The sequence below is a fragment of the Salmo salar genome, chromosome 02 (genome assembly GCF_965601325.2).
Source record: "Salmo salar chromosome 02, fSalSal1, whole genome shotgun sequence".
In the NCBI taxonomy this organism is placed as follows: Eukaryota; Metazoa; Chordata; class Actinopteri; order Salmoniformes; family Salmonidae; genus Salmo; species Salmo salar.
The window spans coordinates 48,786,638-48,805,415 of NC_138292.1; the positions used below are offsets into that span (position 1 = coordinate 48,786,638).

Sequence of the window (18,778 nt, forward strand, 5' to 3'; positions counted from 1 at the left end):
TAGCTTTCACCTGGTTAATCTATGTTATGGAAAGAGCAGGTGTTTGATCCCCTGCTGATTTTGTACGTTTGCCCACTTAGAGAAATGATCAGTCTATAATTTTAATAGTAGCTTTATTTGAACAGTGAGAGACAGAACAACAACAAAAAAAATCCAGAAAAACGCATGTCAAAAATGTTATAAAATGATTTGCATTTTAATGAGGGAAATAAGTATTTGACCCCTCTGCAAAACATGACTTAGTACTTGGTGGCAAAACCCTTGTTGGCAATCACGGAGGTCAGACGTTTCTTGTTTCTCCACCAGGTTTGCACACATCTCAGGTGGGATTTTGTCCCACTCTTTGCAGATCTTCTCCAAGTCATTAAGGTTTCGAGGCTGACGTTTGGCAACTCGAACCTTCAGCTCCATCCACAGATTTTCTATGGGAATAAGGTTTGGAGACTGGCTAGGCCACTCCAGGACCTTAATGTGCTTCTTCTTGAGCCACTCCTTTGTTGCCTTGGCCGTGTGTTTGGGGTCATTGTCATGCTGGAATACCCATCCATGACCCATTTTCAATGCCCTGGCTGATGGAAGGAGGTTCTCACCCAAGATTTGACGGTACATGGCCCCGTCCATCGTCCCTTTGATGCAGTGAAGTTGTCCTGTCCCCTTAGCAGAAAAACACAATGTTTCCACCTCCATGTTTGACGGTGGTGATGGTGTTCTTGGGGTCATAGGCAGCATTCCTCCTCCTCCGAACACGGCGAGTTGAGTTGATGTCAAAGAGCTCCATTTTGGTCTCATCTGACCACAACACTTTCCCCAGTTGTCCTCTGAGTCATTCAGATGTTCATTGGCAGACTTCAGACGGGCCTGTATATGTATTCTTGAGCACGGGGACCTTGCGGGCGCTGCAGGATTTCAGTCCTTCACGGCGTAGTGTGTTACCAATTGTTTTCTTGGTGACTATGGTCCCAGCTGCCTTGAGATCATTGACAAGATCCTCTCGTGTAGTTCTGGGCTGTTTCCTCACCGTTCTCATGATCATTGCAACTCCACGAGGTGAGATCTTGCATGGAGCCCCAGGCCGAGCGATAATGACAGTTCTTTTGTGTTTCTTCCATTTGCGAATAATCGCACCAAATGTTGTCACCACCTTACCAAGCTGATTGGCGATGGTCTTGTAGCCCATTCCAGCCTGTGTAGGTCTACAATCTTGTCCCTGACATCCTTGGAGAGCTCTTTGGTCTTGGCCATGGTGGAGAGTTTGGAATCGGATTGATTGCTTCTGTGGACAGGTGTCTTTTATACAGGTAACAAGCTGAGATTAGGAGCACTCCCTTTAAGAGTGTGCTCCTAATCTCAGCTCGTTACCTGTATAAAAGACACCTGGGAGACAGAAATCTTTCTGATTGAGAGAGGGTCAAATACTTATCTTCCTCATTAAAATGCAAATTAATTTACAACATTTTTGACATGCGTTTTTCTGGATTTTTTGTTGTTGTTATTCTGTCTCTCACTGTTCAAATAAACCTACCATTAAAATTATAGACTGATCCTTTTTTTGTCAGTGGGCAAACATACAAAATCAGCAGTGGATCAAATACTTTTTTCCCCCACTGTATACTCCAGTATATTTTAAAGAACAAATACATTTTTCTGTAAGGTAGCATAGGGAATTGTTTGCTCTATTCATTACATTGCTATCTTAAACATTCATAATGTTTCACCTCATTAGATCCCGGATCTTCGTCAGAGTTTTCTCCTCTGCGGTCTTTTTGAAATGTCAACCCTTTCCTGTTGGATTCATTGTCACGACTTCCGCCAGTCTTCTAGCCATCATCGATCTACTTTTGATTTTCCTTTTGTTTTGTCTTTCTTCCCACACACCTGGTTTCAATTCCATCATTACATGTTGTGGATTTAACCCTCTGTTCCCCCCATGTCCTTGTCCGGAATTGTTTATTGTAAGTGCTTGTGCACGTATGCTGGTGTGTGATGGGTTTTGTTACCCATTGTTTGCTTGTTCTAGTTTTACAGTGGTTTTTATTATTAAACTGCTTCGTTGGAACACAGTTTTTGCTCTCCTGCACCTGACTTCTCTGCCGCCAGTACACACCCTTTACATTCATTCATTGTGCAAGATAGTCAGTTGGAATTTTTCACATCGTGAACTCCATTTCGATGTTACAGAAAAACAGGTCCATTAACAATAATCTCCTAAGGATAATTCATAGTCTCCAGCCATATCATATTGATTTGGATAAGACCCCTGACCACCACTAATTTCAGAATGACTGGGAAAGCCTGTCTGATGAGTAATTTCATTTTAAGTGTGGGATCCAGGCACATTGAATTACACTGCAAAGGGGGGGAGCTAATTCAGTTTAGGCCCTGCTGGCATATCTATGCTGGAAACATTTAGATCCCAAATAGGCCTCTCTAGGATGAGGAACCTGGTGCTAGGTTAGGAGGTGGGAGGGGGCTGCCTGGTAGATAGGGTCTGTGTCAGGCCCCCTCATCTAGATTCACTCTGACAGGGAGGCGCAGTAGGACTGGTCCAAAACTGTAACTCATCCACCATGGGCTCTGCTAAAGGCATACTGATTGAGTATCAAGTGGAGTTGTACCAAGTCATACATTTTAATTTCATACTTATGGTTATACTATATTTCCATTGGTTCTGTATTTCCATCCTTCACACTCCTATCCCTTGTAGATCCCGTTTGTGTGTGCGCCTGTGTGTGTGTGTTGGCTGCAGTACAGATCTCTCTCTAGTGCTGGCAGGCAGTGAGTGCTGTGCGCATGCTCTGGCCAGCTCAGAGGAGCGGCTAATGTAGTTATATAACAAGCAGTGCAGCTGGCGTCTGCTGTGAGCTGAGTGCCAGGCCAGCCTGGTTACGTAAGCCTGTCAGAGTCCTATTGTAGTAGCACGGAGAGCTCACACCACAGTGTGTTCCTGCACCAGCTTCTGCTCCTCCCACCGTCTCTTGCTCTGTCTATTCTGCTCCCTCCTACTCTGTTTCTCTCTATTTGTTTCTCTCCCTTCCTCTCTCTGTCCTTCCCTCCCATCTCTTTCTGTTGAGGTTCTGGAGTCAACTGAGGGAATGAAGGCGGAACACGCTAGATGATGCAGATGCATAGACTTAACATGGCTCAGGAGTGTATAGTGCACAAAGGTATTTTTTATATAAATATCATGACTGCACGCTACTGCGAGAGAAAAAACAAGCAAGCGTCCCCTCACACCCATGGCTTGTCTGCGTCACCATGGCACCATTTGACATGAAGTGACAGGGGCAAGCATGCCGTGACTCACCACCTAAGAGCTCTGATGTCCACTGACCTTTAAACGTCTGGTTGGCCCCCTGAGGGGCCATCCCTCTACCTTTACTGACCATGTTCCTCACAGCACGGCATGGGTCACACTTCCTGAAGTCCCCTAGTATGGAGTATTAGTGTGTGGCCACTGCCCAGTGCCCAACTACTACGGGGAGCATGGGTTACACTTTAAGGTCCCATTGATATGAAGGGAAGAGAGGCAAGCTGCCTGACAGGAAATGAAAGTGATGTACATTTGCAATTGTGATACACACAGAGGTCCTTTCTTATCATTTACATAGTTATTTTGACGACTATCTCTGTGTCACACAGGCTGTAAATGTGCAATCACTGTTTGGGCATACAACGTGCATGCACGCATGCATGCACACACACTTCTTGAGTCTCAGAGTCTGAGTTAGAGAGAAAGAAGAGAGGAGAGTTTTACTTCCAAAGAATGGCCCAAAGAACAGTGGGCAATGTACGCTGCAGTTTGACTATGGACGCAGGGGAGAACTGGCCATTAAAAATTCTGGGCAAATGCCAGATGGGCTGGTCCATTTTTATCACAGCGGGCCTGTCTAACTTGGGTTTTTTAAAATCAAAATTATAATTATATGGCTTATAATGGAGGCCTCAAATTAAAAGAAATTGGCAGATTTAGAAATGCCAGGGTCTATTTCTTGTCCCAGTCTGCCCCTTTATGGAAGATAACATAAATCAAAATGTTAAATGATTTACTAGACCTGACTAGTTTGCTGCTCTTTAACAGTTTTAATAAAGTGTCATTAATCCTGCCCCACGGTTTACTATGGTGAAAAGAATATGCCTTAATGTATTCCTCTGTATGTTTTCAACCACTGAGTATACATGCGCAAAAGCAACACAGGAACAGAGGTTTGTGAAAATAGGCATTAAGCTTAACTCTACGTTGTAGCGACCTTAGTGGCGCAACGGTCTAAGGCACTGCACCTCAGTGCTAGAGGTGTCAGTACAGACACCCTGGTTCGAATCCAGGCTGTATCACAACCGGCCGTGATTGGAAGTCCCATAGTGCGGCGCACAATTGACTGAGCGTCAATTCAGTGAACGACTATCCCAAAATGGAAATATCTGACATGAATAACAAATCAACAAGTAACAATCAATCTCTTGAGTACCTGTTGACACCAACCAGAATTGACACCGACCAGAATAATTATCCTACGGTATAGAGTCCTCCTCTGGCATATTGCCTGGTCTGCTGCTCCATCGTTATGGACATGACAGGTAAACTTGCATGCATATCATACAGGCCATGATTTTTTTTAAATATCTAAATAAACTTTTACTGACTGTTTAAGAATGATTAAAATCCAGAATAGGGGTGTATAAATGTGAAGCTAATATTGCATTAGAGCTGCTGATGTTTTTTTCTAATGAGTAGGCATGGATTGTGATTAATTCATACAACTATCACACCCATGCATATTATTAAATGACACTGATGTTCAAGATAACATGCTTTTATATTAGTTGATAACTAATATTGAAAGGTGATATGATGCAATCTTAGACTGGAAGGCTACTTCATCCTAATGTAAACTACATGCAGATTAGCTTGCTCACAAGACTAGCCAAATTAGATGCATTGTTGCTTGCATGCGATTGGCTGTGGTCTTGGGGGTGGCACAGTGTTGCCTGTCAGGCATTGTTCTTTTGAGGTCTGGGAAAAGTGTCTGGGACAAATTGAAGACATTTCGATTGTTGGGTGAATGGAGGCACCTTCGCTCTATTGAATCAGAGTTGCAGGATTAACGTACAGCCCGCCCTTCTCTTTACAGACAGGCAAGCTAGGCAGTTTAGTTATTTAGAGAATGGTGCACAATGCTGAGCAAGACGACGCGTTGCCTCCTAACTGCTTTTCTTGGTGTTTACAATTCTTCATCATCATTACCCTATTGTTCTAAATTCATTCACCCTCATTCACCCTCTTCAATCTGTCAGTAACCATAGCAACGGCTCCGATTGGGCTGCTCAATGATGAGACATGACAAAGCGTTTACTTGACATTAGCTAGCTACTTTTCATCATTCTAAACTCCTACAACAGCTGTAGCTTTTGATTGGTAGAAGATAACTCTGTTCCAATTCCATATTTAGGGTGTTTTCACATTTGGTTCACTTTTAAGACACTTTTTGTGAACTCAGTGTACAGAACTCGCCATAAACCCTCACATTGGCGCCCACAAAAGAGAGAAGATGATGATGACACAATACCGCATAATGGCAAAGCAAAAACACGCTATTTAAAAAGAATTACAAAAAAAAAACATGCATTTACATAAGTATTCAGACCGTTTACTCAGTACTTTGTTGAAGCACCTTTGGCAGTGATTATAGCCTCGAGTCTTCTTGGGTATGATGCTACAAGCTTGGCACACCTGTATTTGAGGAGTTTCTCACATTCTTCTCCACAGATCCTCTCAAGCTCTGTCAGGTTGGATGGGGAGTGTCACTGCACAGGTCTCTCCAGAGATGTTAGATCGGGTTCAAGTCCGGACTCTGGCTGGGCAACTCAAGGACATTCAGAGACTTGTCCCGAAGCCACTCCTGCGTTGTCCTGTTGGAAGGTAAACCGGGAGCAGGTTTTCATCAAGGATCTCTCTGTACTTTGCTCCGTTCATATTTCCCTCGATCCTGACTAGTCTCCCAGTCCCTGCCATTGAAAAACATCCCCACAGTATGATGCTTCACAGTAGGGATGGTGCCAGGAATCCTGTTTCTCATGGTCAGAGTCCTTTAGGTGCTTTTTGGCTCTGGTCCAAGCGGCTTCTCCATTCTCTGGTCCAAGCGGCTTCTCATGTGCTTTTTACTGAGGAGTGGCTTCCGTCTGGCCTCTACCATCAAGGCCTGATTGGTGGAGCGCTGCAGCAATGGTTGTTCTTCTGGAAGGTTCTCCCATCTCCACAGAGGAACTGGAGCTCTTTCAGAGTGACCATCGGGTTCTTGGTCACCTCCCTGACCAAGGCCCTTCTCCCCTGATTGTTCAATTTTGCTGGGAGGCCAGCTCTAGGAAGAGTCTTGGTGGTTCCAAACTTCTTCCATTTAAGAATGATGGAGGCCACTGTGTTCTTGGGGACCTTCAGTGCTGCAGACATTTTTTGGTACCCTTCCCCAGATCTGTGCCTCGACACAGTCCTATCTCGGAGCTCTACGGACAATTCCTTTGACCTCATGGCTTGGTTTTTGCTCTGACATGCACTGTCAGCTGTGGGACCTAAAATACTGTAGACAGGCGTGTGCCTTTCCAAATCATGTCCAATCAATTGAATTGACCACAGGTGGACGCCAATCAAGTTGTAGAAACAGAATGCACCTGAGCTCAATTTCGAGTCTCATAGAAAAGGGTCAGAATACTTATGTAAATAAGGTATTTCTGTTTAGTTTTTCTCTACATTTGCAAAAATTTCTAAAAACCTGTTTTGGCTTTGTCATTATGGGTTATTGTGTGTAGACTGATGACATTTTTTTATTTAATCAATTTTAGATTAAGGCTGTAAGGTAAAAAAAATGTGAAAAAAGTCAAGGGGTCTGAATACTTTCCAAATATACTGTAAATGTCATAGTTTAACTAAATGCACTCTATTAGCTTCCAAAATGTAAGTAGACATTATCTAGCTGTCCGATAATGGATTCTGATTAAATGGCTTGTCCTGCACTTTGTAAAAACCCAGATTGCATGTTGGGAAAAAATATTGGTTCCTTTCTAAACATAGTATAGAACAAGAAGGCTCCCAATTCACCACGTTACTGACAATGTTTCGATCCGAAACGGATCTTGGTCAGGTCAAACAGACTTAGTGTTCACATCCCAAAATATACACATTTCACCTCATATGACCATTGCAGACATGATGCATAGTGGGTGCAAAAAACATTTGTATATCTCTAATAATAATAGGGTTTCAGAAATGATTTCGTACATTGAGAGACTTAGGGAGTTATTTTGTCCCATAAATGATAAAACTCCAAATGTGGATGTGTCAAGTATGGGTGAGACGAGTGTTCAGACCATGGGTGACACAGTAGAGAATGACATTTTCCATAGAACGAAAAACCCTTTTCGAGCTGAATCCACTTTTTGTCCGCCCAGATACAGAAATCCCTCCCTAGAAACATACTGCAGATTGGTGGAAAAAGATCTCAGATTTTGAATAAGAAACGAGAATGCAGAGTCCACAATAATCTCCCTAAAGAACAGAGGCAAGCATTGGACATTTTTAAAAAATTATTCCACTTTGATAGTGCATAATGCTGACAAGGGCGGAGCTGTGGTGTTGTTAAACCGTGATGACTATGTGAATGAGATCCGGGGACAATTGAACAACACCACTTTCTATCAGAAATGTATGCGATTCTATGGACATGATTAACACCCTCAAGACAATGCACAATATCAATGGGGAGATGTTTATGGCTTGTTTTGATGTTGAATCACTGTATATTAACATCCCCCACCAGGGAGGCCTAGTCAACAACCCACTGGCAAACTGCTATGGGTAGTAAAATGTCACCGAATTATGCCAATCTGTATGTGTTTTTTATTTTTTAGAATAAACTTTTTTTAAAGAAATTCAGCCCTGATAATCCATACTTGCGACATATTAGACTATGAAAATGCTTAATTGATGACGCATTCGTTCTATTTCAGGGCACAGCAGAAGAACTTCATTGATTCCACTCCATCAATACAAGCAGTTAACATTTGAAATTCACCCTCACATTTGATGAGCATGAAATACGTTTTCTTGACATTTTGATTAAGAGGGATGGGGGGGGTTTAGTATGGATCTATACAGGAAGCCGACGGACAGGAATTCCCTGTTACTTGGCGACAGCTTCCACCCTACTCCCCTAAAAAAGAGCCTCCCCATTAGCCAATACAGTCGCATATGTAGGATTTGTAGTACACAGTGTGACTATGTCAAACAAACTGACCATCTGGATGAGCGTTTCAATTAGGAGCTTTAACTTGTTCCATACTAGTATTCTTTATTAGCCCAGCACCTATGTTTTTAAGGATGTGTGTATGACCACAAACTTTCCTTTCTAAACATAGTAATGTGAATGCAAATAGGACTTGGTCCACAAAATAGTTGATGTGAACTGGCAAAAAGAAAGGGCAATGTGAATACAAAGAGAACTGAGTTATTTTGCTATTTTTTTACCCCAGAGTTCACTCTAAAGAGGACTGAAATCGGTTCTTTTAAAGAGAACTATATATGAAAACACCCTTAAATAGCTGAGAAGTATACCAATATGTTATACCCTCTAAAGTGCTGGGAAAGTGGTGAAAATGTAAATTTGTAAAAGTTGAGACAAAAAGTAGTTGATGTGGTAACTAAGCTGTCTTTTTTTATTGGTAGCAGATAATTATGTTCTGATTCCTGATTTGAATAGCAGATAAGTAGACCAATATGTCAAACCATAAGTTGTCTAAAATTCTGTGACAGTTGTACAAATGTCAATTGTTTGGAAGTAGAGGTTAGATTTCGTATGCTTTCTGTTTAACTTGTTCAGAGTAGCATATTTTTGTCAGAAGTTGTGTTGTTCACAGTGAATGGTATGTTGGAAGTCTGGGAGTTGATTATATCACAACAGGACCTTTAGAATGTTGAAGGAATCCCATGAAAGTGAATGAAGATGGACAAAAAGTGTAAACGTTTTAAAAGTATAAAATATCAAAAAGTTGTACACACACACACACACACACACACACACACACACACACACACACACACAGAGGTCCTGACCGGTCTGCACATTTTAAAGTTTGAATGAGTTGTTTAGCTTACAGCTGCAATATGTACGTTTATGGGCGACCATATTCACGTAGAAATATGAATTATTGATCTGTCATTCTCATTGACAGCAAGTCTAAGAAGCGATAGTAGATATGTTCTATGTGCGCTATTTCTATGATTCATGTGATTAAGTTTCGTTTTTTGCATCTTTTGCTTTTGGTTGAATACACCAGCTTCAAATACCAGCATATTTTTGATTATGGAAAATATATTTCACGGCGGTTTAGATGGTACAATTGATTTTCTACACTATACTTGTTTTTTTTTGTCACATAAACTGAAATTAGGTAAACGGTGTAAGAGGAATCGCTTTCCAGATAGTAATTATAAGAAGTATGACGAATATTTAAAGTGGGGACTCTTGCTTTGCAAGCCCCATTAATAAGAAGTATGAAGATTTAAAGTCGGAACTTTTGCTTCACAAGTTCCATCTATTTAAAACGTCCTAGCAAGCCAGGCCAATGGGAGACGAGGAAAGGGGGCGGGATCCTTTTGACGTCTCGTGCGGCGGCGCTGAGTGTTTTTGTTGTTCTAATCAGCTGAATGTGGCTTCGTAGTTCCAGTTTGACAAGGCGTAGGGAAAGCCCCCCCAGTTTGTTTAGTGCAAGATCTGCACTGCACACACCGCGATACAGCTGAGGAAATGCGGACTTCTGGCCCTTTCGCTACAGTACCCACACCGTAGCAAGCTGGTAAGTAGTGCTAAACGGTGTAACTTCACGCTATGTATTTTAGTCTTTCGAATGACCGGGTTCATGAATATTTTGATTCCATTATGTCCAAGCTCTATGAAATATGTAGAAATGTGGCAGTTGTAGGCTAATGCTGTGAAGTGGAGGACTTTGGCACTCTATTTTTCCAATATTTGAGCTGCTCAAGATTCAAGTTGCCTAATCTCAGTGTGAAGTGGACAGTATTACATTGCTACAGTAACGGTATTGGAACTGTAGTACATGCCGTGAATTGAATTGCACTTCCTGACTGTCAAATCACAGAGTTTCTAAACCCAGAGTCACAACATCGCAAGACTTTCGGGAACGTTTGCGAAACAGACCAACAGACCAGTTCCAGGTTTGTTGTTTGACAACTCAATGAGAGTAATTCTTCCTTAGTTAATGTTCTCGAAATTTAAAGGCACAACATTGATTCGAGCCAATGTCTTAAGTAGTTGAACACTCCAGCCTCTTGAAGGTGACAAACTGACGTTTTCATTTAATTCAGAAACAACTTCATATCGAAGGAGGGCCTTTATCTGACGGCTTGCACATGCGCAGTTTGGCGCGAGAGACCGTTAGACCCATTTACGTGTTTCTGCGTATGAGTTTCGCGAGCTAACATCGCCAAGTGTGATCGTGGATCTCTACTGAAGAAGCAGTTTCTGCCTATCTTCATACTGTACTGTCTTTGATCAAATTCTGAATATGTTATTATTGATAGGAATGTTGAATGTGTTGTATTTTGACATAGGATAAAATAAGAATATGCTATATATTTGACATGCGCGCAACTGTCTGTTGAAAACAGACCGTTTTTTTTAATATAGCCTAATATCGTGCATTTCTAGTATCAATTGTGTGCGTAAAATAACCGTGCGTAAAAAAGTGTTGTTTGTTTTGTTGTTTGTTACATTCTTGTGCAATCGAGGAAAAGAAAAAAAAGGCCTACCTGCCTTCATTCACCAACGTCAAGTCTGACCATTTATATGAATTAATGTGCTACCTTGCTCAACGTAGTCTTGATGATTGCAGTTGATCATGTTATACAGTGAATAATAGCTTAGAATAGTCTACATAGGCCTACATCTGCCAAGATGCAAGTTCTAGAAATATCTTGCAATGTGAAAGCAAAGAATGCATTCAAATAGTTTGGCTTACCTATATGCCAGTCATCTGTTGATGATGAATTCTGGAGAGCGCCCACTGCCCAGAATGTAATTACGCATAGCCTAGTGATGGGCTGCTTTGTTGGGAAACTTGAGTCGGTGCACTGTAGTGGGTCGCCTGGCTGAAAACATACTGCTGATCGTATGAGATCATCTTATACTGGTGATATGACATTTTCTGTGCATTGGTCAAAGGACATGGTCAATACATTTTTATTATTGTCCGCATTTGGTGCGACGCATTCGTGGTTCCTTTATACGCACGCTAAAAGGTACTGCCATCAGGGGCATTTTAGGACAAACAGACTATACTGTAGGCCTACATGACATGCCCATGATATAAAAATATATTTTGAATGAAATCCTGAAGCGTTTGCTTTGCATCTATTCCTTATTTCCTTTATATTTTCTATTACCTCATTAATGGGTCATTACTTATTAGTGTGTGTAATTTTAAAATATGCATACATTTTTCATTTTTTTATACTGTCCTTCATTCAGAGAGAAGTAGCTCGCTCTTTTGGAAATTTTGAATTTTCACTGTGCATATTCCTAATAATCTCATTCACAACCCATCAGTGTTTCATTACAAATAAATCTACCCATTTCAATCATCTGTTGCCTCCGTCTTTATTATTTTCCCTGTACAACTGTCCGTCTGGCCACTCTACTATAAAGGGGTGATTGGTGGTGTGGCAGAGATGGTTGTCCTTCTGGAAAGTTCTCCCATCTCCACAGAGGAACTCTGGAGCTCTGTCCGAGTGACCATCGGGTTCTTGGTCACCTCCCTGACCAAGGCCCTTCTCTCCCGATTGCTTAGTTTGGTTGGGGGGCCAGCTCTAAGAAGAGTTTTGGTGGTTCCAAACTTCCTCCATTTTAAGAATGGAGGCCACTGTTCTTAGGGACCTTCAAGGCTACAGAAATGTTTTAGTACCCTTCCCCAGATCTGTGCCTCGACACAGTCCTGTCTCGGAGCTCTACGGACAATTCCTTTGACCTCATTACTTGGTTTTTGCTCTGACATGCACTGTCAACTGTGGGACCTAAAATACTGTAGACAGGTGTGTGCCTTTCCAAATCATGTCCAATCAATTGAATTTACCATAGGTGGACTCCAATCAAGTTGTGTAAACATCTTAAGGATGATCAATGGAAACAGGATGCACTTGAGCTCAATTTTGAGTCTCATAGCAAAGGGTCTGAATACTTATTTAAATGAGGTATGTTTTTTATGTTAAATAAATTTGCCAAAAAAATCTAAGCCTGTTTTCGCGTTGTCATTATGGGATATTGTGTGTAGATTGAGGGGGACATTTGTATTTAATTCATTTTAGAATAACGCTGTAACATAAAAAAGTCAAGGAGTCTGAGTACTTTCCGAATGCACTGTAGTAGCGTTCACTTCAACTGAGCCGCGGGATCCAAAATCAAAAACTATGAAATCAAACTTTACAATGAAACACTGTCAGAACTTTACAAAAACAATATACCGAGGTCTCTTGCTCAGATGACATAATTGCTTTTAACAATGCAATGCTCACAATACTAGCTAGCAGCAGTAGGATATAATGTGTGTCTGAAGAATACGTAGGATAATGGCTGTCGATTCTATGAGCTCTTAACCAACTGATATTTTTTTTAATGTTATATTTAAATTTTTTGGGGCGCATTGTTTAACTTATTTTGTACTTAATGTTGCTACTACCGTCTCTTATGGCCGAAAAGAGCTTCTGGACATCAGAACAGTGATTATTCACCTTGAATTGGATGAATACTTTTTCTTTAATGAGTCGGACGAGAGGGATTTACTCCAGACACCCGAACAGGCCGTCATCCCGTCATTCGCAGGAAAAAGAGACTGAGATTTTGCGGAAGGAGATTGGGGTGCCTTGTGAGGATCCGGCGACGAGTGGCTAATCTGCCTTTGCCATCGGTACTATTGGCCAACGTACAATCACTGGAGAATAAAGTGGACTAACTAAAAGCACGTACATCCTACCAATGGGACATTAAAAACTGTAATATCTTATGTTTCACTGAGTCGTGGCTGAACGACAACATGAATAACATACAGCTGTATCGGCAGATTAGAACAGCAGCCTCTGGTAAGACACGGCGGGGGCCAATGCATTTATCTAAACAACAGCTGGTGCAGGATATCTAAGGAAGTCTCAAGGTTTTGCTCACCTGAGGTAGAGAACCTCATAAACTGTAGACCACACTATCTACCTAGAGTTTTCATCTGTATTTTTCATAGCTGTCTACATACCACCACAGACTGATGATGGCACTAAGACCGCACTCAATGAGCTGTATACAGTCATAAGCAAACAGGAAAACGCCCATCCAGAGGCGGCCAGGGACTTTAATAATGCAAGGAAACTTAAATCTGTTTTACCTAATTTCTACCAGCATGTTAAATGTGCAACCAGAGGTAAAATAACTCTAGACCATCTTTACTCCACACACAGAGACGCATACAAAGGTCTCCCTCGCCCTCCATTTGGCAAATCTGACCATAATTCTATCCTCCTTAAATTAAAACAGGAAGCACCAGTGACTATGTAAATAAAATTAAAAAAGTGGTCAGATGAAGCAGATGCTAAGCTACTGGACTGTTTTGCTAGCACAGACTGGAATATGTTCTGGGATTCTTCCGATGGCATTAAGGAGTACACCACATAAGTCACTGGCTTCATCAATAAGTGCATCAGTGACTTCGTCCCCACAGTGACTACGTACATAACCCAAACAGAATCCATAGATTACAGGAAACATCTGCACTGAGCTAAAGGCTAGAGCTGCCGCTTTCAAGGAGCGGGACTCTAACCCGGAAGCTTATAAGAAATCCTGCTATGCCCTCCGACGAACCATCATACAGGCAAAGCGTGAATACAGGACTAAGATCGAATTGTACTACACCGGCTCCGATGCTCGTCGGATGTGGCAGGGCTTGCAAACTATTACAGACTACAAAGGGAAACACCGCCACGAGCTGCCCAGTGACACAAGCCTACTAGACGGGCTGAATTACTTCTATGCTCGCTTCGAGGCAAATAACACTGGTACATGCATGAGTGCATCAGCTGTTCCGGACAACTGTGATCATGCTCTCCGCAGGCGATGAGAGTAAGAACTTTTTTAAACAGGTCAACACTCACAAGGCCACAATGCCAGACAGATTACCAGGATGTGTACTCCAAGCATTCGCTGATCAACTGGCAAGTGTCTTCACTGACATTTTCAACCTCTCCCTGTCTGAGTCTGTAATACCAACGTTTCAAGCAGACCACCATAGTCCTTGTGCCCAAGAAGACTAAGGCAACCTGCCTAAATGACTACAGACCCGTAACACTCACGTCTGTAGCCATGACATGCTTTGAAAGGCTGATCATGGCTCACAACACCATTATCCCAGAAACCCTAGACCCACTACAATTTGCATACCGGCCCAACAGATCCACAGATGATGGAATCTGTATTGCCCTTTCACACCTGTACAAAAGGAGCACCTGTGAGAATGCTACTCACTGACTACAGCTCAGCGTTCAACACCATAGTGCTCTCAAAGCTCATCAATAAGCTAAGGTCCCTGGGACTAAACACCTCCCTCTGCAACTGGATCCTGGACTTCCTGACGTACCGCCCCCAGGTGGTAAGTAGGTAACAACACATTCACCACGCTGATCATCGACACGGGGGCCCCTCGGGTGCGTGCTCAGTCCCCTCCTGTCATCCCTGTTCACTCATGACTGCACAGCCAGGCACGACTCCAACACTATTAAGTTTGTCGATGACAACAATGGTAGGCCTGATCAACGATGAGACAGCCTATAGGGAGGAGGTCAGAGATCTGACCGTGTGCTGCAAGGACAACAACCTCTCCCTCAACGTGATCAAGACAAAGGAGATGATTGTGGACTACAGGAAAAGGAGGAGCACGCCCCCATTCTCATCGACGGGGCTGTAGTGGAGCAGGTTGAGAGCTTCAAGTTCCTTGCCGTCCACATCACCAACAAACTAGAATGATCCAAGACAGTCGTAAAGAGGGCACAACAAAGCCTATTCCCCCCCATGGAGACTGAAAAGATTTGGCATGGATCCTCAAAGTTCTACAGCTGCACCATTGAGTGCATCCTGACTGGTTGCATCACTGCCTGGTATGGCAACTGCTCGGCCTCCGACCGCAGAGGGTAGTGCTTACGGCCCAGTACATCACTGGGGCCAAGCTTCCTGCCATCCAGGACCTCTATACCAGGCGGTGTCAGAGGAAGGCCCTAAAAATGTTCTGAGTCCAGCCACCCTAGTCATAGACTGTTCTCTCTGATATCGCACAGCAACTTTTACCGGAGCGCCAAGTCTAGGTCCAAGAGGCTTCTAAACAGCTTCTACCCCCAAGCCATAAGACTTCTGAACATCTAGACTATTTGCATTGCCCCCCCTCTTTTACGCTGCTGCTCTTTTATCTATGCAAAGTCACTTTAACTCTACCTACATGTACATATTACCTCGACTAACCAAAATAAAAATTTAGGCAACTAACCTATGCACATTGACTCTACCGGTACCCCCTGTATATAGCCTCGCTTTTGTTATTTTACTGCTGCTCTTTAATTATTTGTTACTTGTCTTTTTCGTTGGTATTTTTCTTAACTGCATTGTTGGTTAAGGGCTTGTAAGTAAGCATTTCACTGTAAGGTCTACACCGGTTGTATTCGGCGCATGTGACATATGATTTGATTTGATAAACAATACGCAGCAACCATGATACAACATTCACGAAGACACTCATTGTTTGACATGTGTTGGTCGCATGTGTTGGTCGCATACACATACTGTATTTAGCAGTATGGGCTCCCGAGTGGCACAGCAGTCTAAGGCAAATGCGTCTCAGTGCTAGAGGCGTCAGTACAGGCCCTGTTTCGATTCCAGGCTGTATCAAAACCGGCTGTGATTTGGGAGTAGCCGATAAGCACTAAATGGTTGTGGTGAAAATGGTCAAAAAAACTCAACCTATAAGTTATTTTTAGAAGTTGGCAGAAGCGGGAGGGATACTGGCTTGTTGTGTAACCTTTTTAACTAGACTTGTTAAGTATGATTACTTTGATATAAAACTTCAACTGAATGTTATTGGAGAACCTCTCGTAACTTTACCAGTGGGTGATTTTCATAGGGGGTGAATGCTAAATATACTAGCTTTCCAAGATTTTGGCATTCACTGTTTGATAGGAATTTGAATAGTCCCAATATATGAGCACGCAGGCTGTGCAGCACATAGGTACAGGTATTGTGTGTGGGTGGGTGGGGCGTGCATGGGTATGTGCGTGCATCATGTCTGTTCCCTGTAGTTCTCCTGTCCCTGGCTCACACAGATGGGTGACAGCGATTTTCTGCCTATTAACATAGAACCTCTCTCTCAAACACACACACCTTGCATCCACCTCCCCCTCCTCATCTCTCATACACCGAATCAGCGAAACAGGTGACAACATGCTGATTTAAATGCTGTCTGTCCTCTTCTTACTGTGTAGCTTGTGTTTATGTTCGTGTCTGAGTAACTGTGACCATGACTCTGTGGCTACTATTGTAGTTGTGCATTTCCCTTGCTTTGGCCTGCCAGTGTTCATTAAAACTAACACACACACACACACACACACACACACACACACACACACACACAGTCTTTATTCCCAGAGACTGGTCCTAGGGACAGATGTAAACAGGCGGACACAACCTTTTTATGTCCCCGCTGCTGGTCATTAATCCTGTTCTCTGAAACACAAGGGAATAATAGAACCACTGTGTCCCTCAGAGAAGAGGGAGCCAGGAACAAGGCCCTGGACACACACATTTTTGTGGGGGGGGGGCTGAAAACGAGACCTGGAGCACGGTTCAGGAACCCAACTGGCCCACTAGCCTGATTTTTATTTCAGTAAGGTCATTAATTAATTGTAAAGGCACAACATGCATCCTTAAAATGTAGACCAGGGATCATCAATTAGATTCAGCCACGGGCCAAACATTTCTAAAAACCTGTTTTCACTTTGCCATTATGGGGTATTGTGTGTAGATTGATGAGGAAAACATTTTATTTAATCCATTTTAGAATAAGGCTGTAACGTAACAAAATGTGGAAAAAGGGAAGGTGTCTGAATACTCTCCAAATGCCTTGTATATCCATGGCCCAGACCTATCCTAGTGTGTTGGCTACCTCAACGAAAGAGTCTTCGGTAGCAGACTCGACTGATGTTATTGTGGTTGGTTCTGCAGTAAGTGTAGATGGGGAGGATGTTACTGTAACACTCCTTACTCCCACAGTAGTTAATCATTACATGTGCTCATATTTACCAACAGAACATGGGCTCATGAGGGCTTTTGCATGGCTCAGTTGTCAAATAGCTTCCTACATTAAATGGTCTTATTGGTACCCAATGCCTGTAACCACACAAGGCCTTTAGGTAACAGCTCTCCCACTGAGGTTTAGTGTGTGGGGAAAATATTGTCTGTCCTACTTCTGCCTGGGCAATATCTTTGTGTAAACTGAAGTTGGCTGTTACAATCCCTCATATTATAGGCTCCTTTTGGGAGAGGGAATGTAGAGAACGTGTGTGTGTGTGTGTGTGTGTGTGTGTGTGTGTGTGTGTGTGTGCTTAGTCTCTTGTGCAACAGTGGCAGTGTGACTGCAGTGTCATACACCACAATTACTGTATGTCTGTAGTGACAGGCTATTATTGGTAAGAACAGTGTTTGGAGGGGTGTCTTTGTTTTAGGAATGGATAAGAAAGCTACTGCCATGCAGTGTCCACTATCCAGAGCTGGTGACTGGTCTCTTTCATCACATTGACATGGGATACCATTGAAATGGAGGCTTAACTGTAACCTTCACACGTTAACATTTTTAATGGAATCCTATAGCCTTAATGTGTTTAGTGGATGCAGGGTCCAAATGACCATGGCTTGATAGTGCTGTGTGGTTGGGGACAGAAGCACCAGATCATCAGCAAACAGACGTTTGACTGCAGATTCTTGTAGGGTGAGGTCAGGTGCTGCAGACTGTTCTAGTGCCCTGGCCAATTCGTTGATATACACTACCGGTCAAAAGTTTTAGAACCCCTACTCATTCAAGGGTTTTTTGTTATTTTTACTATTTTCTACATTGTAGAATAATAGTGAAGACATCAAAACTATGAAATAACACATGTGGAATCATGTAGTAACCAAAAAAAAGTCTTAAACAAAACAATATATATTTTATATTTGAGATTCTTCAAATAGCCACCCTTTGCCTTGATGACAGCTTTGCACAATATTGGCGTTCTCTCAACCAGCTTCACCTGGAATGCTTTTCCAACAGTCTTGAAGGAGTTCCTACATATGCTGAGCACTTGTTGGCTGCTTTTCCTTTACTCTGCGGTCCGACTCATCCCAAACCATGTCAATTTGGTTGAGGTTGGGTGATTGGAGGCCAAGTCATCTGATACAGCACTCCTCACTCTCCTTAGTAAAATTGCCCTTACACAGCCTGGAGGTGTGTTGGGTCATTGTCCTGTTGAAAAAAAAATTATAGTCCCACTAAGCCCAAACCAGATGGGATGGCGTATCGCTGCAGAATGCTGTGGTAGCCATGCTGGTTAAGTGTGCCTTGAATTTAAAAAAGAAAATCAGTGTCACCAGCAAAGCACCATCACACCTCCTCCGTGCTTTACGGTGGGAAATACACATGCGGATATCATCCGTTCACCCAC

General features: G+C 42.6%; 1 protein-coding gene across 2 annotated transcripts in view; it reads left to right on the plus strand.

Moving 5' to 3' along the window:
* The first annotated feature begins 9,665 nt into the window (after positions 1–9,665).
* hivep3b (HIVEP zinc finger 3b) overlaps positions 9,666–18,778 on the plus strand; it is a 101,579-nt gene continuing 92,466 nt past the window's right edge. For both annotated transcript variants that reach the window (XM_014169562.3, XM_014169553.3), the window contains exon 1: positions 9,666–9,843. The gene's annotated coding sequence lies outside the window, so the exon portion shown is untranslated. The remainder of the gene's footprint in view (positions 9,844–18,778) is intronic.